Here is a 3,065-nt window from a genome sequence, read left to right as displayed (position 1 = left end):
GTGTCTTGATTGAGGTGTACAAGATGATTAGGGGGTTAGATAGGGTTGACAGTGTGGACCTTTTCCCGCGTATGGAGTCGGGTATTACAAGAGGGCATAGCTATAAATTAAGGTGGGGGGGTAGATATAGGACTGAAGTTAGGGGTAGGTTCTTCACTCAGCGAGTCGTAAGTTCATGGAATGCCCTGCCAGTAGCAGTGGTGGACTCTCCCTCTTTATGGGCATTTAAGCGGGCATTGGATAGGTATATGGAGGATAGTGGGTTAGTGTAGGTTAGGTGGGCTTGGATCGGCGCAACATCGAGGGCCAAAGGGCCTGTACTGCGCTGTATTCTTCTATGTTCTGTGTTCTATGTTCTAGTATTTCGAGTGTTGAACATTCCCGTGTACGACACGCCATATACTGCTTGAGGAAACTTTCCTGACACATTTTGCAGATTCTACCTCTTCAAATCCCTTAAAACTGGGGCCGTCCCAGTCTATGTTAGAAAAATAAAAATCCCCAATTATGATAACCCGATTGTTCCTGCAGGTCTCCCCTCTCTCCCTACATATTTGTTCCTCTCATTGCTGTTGACTATGTGGGGGCCTATAGTACAGCCACAATCACGTCACCCTCCCCTTCCTATTTCTTAGCTCCATCCACAAAGCCTCACTGGACGTTCCTTCAGTTATTTCTTCTCTGATTACTGCTGTGGTATTCCCCTTAATCAGAAATGCAATTCCCGCTCCCTCTTTCCATCGTCCCTGTCCTATCTAAAGCACCTGTATCCTGGCCCATTAAGTTGCCAGTCCTGTCCCTCCGTTACCCATGTTTCAGTAATAGCTGTACTATACTAGTCCCACATACCTATCCACACCCTGAGTTTATCTGCCTTACCTGTCAGCCCTTTTGCATTGAAATAAATACAATTTGATCCAAAAGGCATTAATTTCTCTCTGTCGTGTTCGAGCCTAACCTATCTCTTCAACTTGCTATTCCTGATTGCTGTATCACGTTCCAGCCTCGCACTTGCCTCCCTGCTCTTGTGTATACTATCCCCCTGCCAATCAGATTTAAACCCTCCCTTGTAGGATGAGCAAACCTGGCCGCCATGATATTGGTGCCTCCTCCATTGTATGTGCCATCGGTCACGACGGTAATCTCCCTCTTAGGACATTATCACCGTCAAGATTTTTTAAATGCTTCTCCCAGTTATCTGCAATCACTCTGCAGGACCTCATCCGTATTTCTAGAGATATCATTTGTGCCAATGTGCATAATGACTTCTGACTGCTCACCCTCACCCTTGAGAATGTTCTACGGCTGCTCAGAGACATCCTGGACCCGGGCACCTGGGAGGTAACACACCATCCTGGACTCCCATTTGAAGCCACAGCATTTCCAATCTGTCCTTCTAACAATCAAATCTCCTATCTCTAAAACCCTGCTTAACTTTACCCTTTCCTGCTGTGTCCCAGAGCCAATGGTAGTGCCACTAACTTGCTACTGCTGCTTTCTCCTGAACAGTCTTTGTCCCCAACATTATCCGAAATGGTATACTCGTTTTCAAGGGGAATGGCCACAGGTGGTTTCTGCACTCTCTGCCTACTCCCTTTGTCATTCCTCGTGATCGCCCAGCTACTCTCTGCCTGGAATACGACAGGAAGCTAGGAACGCCTGTTGGATTAAATTGTATTCATTTAAATGCAACAGGCTTTACAGGTAAGCCTGACGAACTCTGGGTGTGGATCTTTATGTGGGACGGAGATATGATAGTCATTACAGAAACATGGCTAAGGACGGGTCTTGGGTGTGACCACCACACTAAAGCACTTATCTTTCTTCAGCTCTCGAACACGATCACCCTGGAGTTGCTGCTGATTGCATTGTCCACACGTGTAGTAAATCTACCTGACGTTGGCAATCTACCTGCAAGAGGAACGTGCGACTCCCCTAACTGCCGTCTGGACTGCTGCAAAACTAAAATTCAAAGGACATTGTTTGAGCTTGCTTTTTGTTGCGCTTCTGCTCAGTGAAGCCTATCAAGCCAAAGCCTTACTACTTAATCTGCGACCAACAGCATGTCTCTTCACCCTACCACATTTTAGTTCTAGTTAGAGAAGTAGGGAGACACTGCAGTGATGCAGTGTTAAGGCCTTAAGTACTCCTTTACACTAAGCCCATGACAACTTTCTCTCCAATCCAAGACATTGCTTGGTCTTGGAGGGTGTCTTGCTGAGGTCTTGGAGGTCTTCCTTCTAGTAGTGGTGACTGCACTGATGCAAATCCTCACCCCGACAGCCAATCCTTGTTTTCGCAGTCCTCTGGTCCTCTCTGTCTCATAGTACTGCATTCATTAATTACTTGAATCAGTCGATGCATTCCAAACAATGTCTCACTCCGTTCCGAGAGAGGTTAATCTTCCATTTAATACAGGGCTATTGGAATAAGGATACCATTAGACATAGCAGGAACAGTTCTCTGAGTCTGTTTTTTCCACTCAACGAGGTTATATTTATTTTGCTAATCCACCATTCCACTTGTCTGCGTTTTCCCCATAAACCTTGTTTAAAATCAACCTGCCTCAGACTTGAAGATAATTAATGTTCCAGCCTCAACTGCCCTCCGAAGTTTCTTCAATTGTTTCCCTTTTACTGATATGAGACTTGGTGGTCTTTAATTCCATGCGGTATTACTGGCACTCTGTTTGAAAGTTGTACCAACATTAGATGTTGTCCTGTCCTGTCACACCTACTCTGTGGCCAGAGGCAAAACAAAAATAAAAGGTTACGATCCTGTAATCTTCTCCCTCATCTTCCACGTCAGCCTAAGATACAGGTCAAAACAATGACTGCAGATGCTGGAAACCAGATTCTGGATCAGTGGTGCTGGAAGAGCACAGCAATTCAGGCAGCATCCGAGGACAGGCAAAATCGACGTTTCGGACAAAAGCCCTTCATCAGGAATAAAGGCAGCATCCTTGCAAGAGGATTCGCAGTAGGGTTAAAATCAACGAGGTAAAAACAATGACTGCAGATGCTGGAAACCAGATTCTGGATCAGTGGTGCTGGAACAGCACAGCA

The sequence above is a fragment of the Chiloscyllium plagiosum genome, chromosome 37 (genome assembly GCF_004010195.1).
Source record: "Chiloscyllium plagiosum isolate BGI_BamShark_2017 chromosome 37, ASM401019v2, whole genome shotgun sequence".
In the NCBI taxonomy this organism is placed as follows: Eukaryota; Metazoa; Chordata; class Chondrichthyes; order Orectolobiformes; family Hemiscylliidae; genus Chiloscyllium; species Chiloscyllium plagiosum.
The sequence above is the reverse complement of the archived record's forward strand: the minus strand, read 5'-3'. Positions refer to the sequence as shown.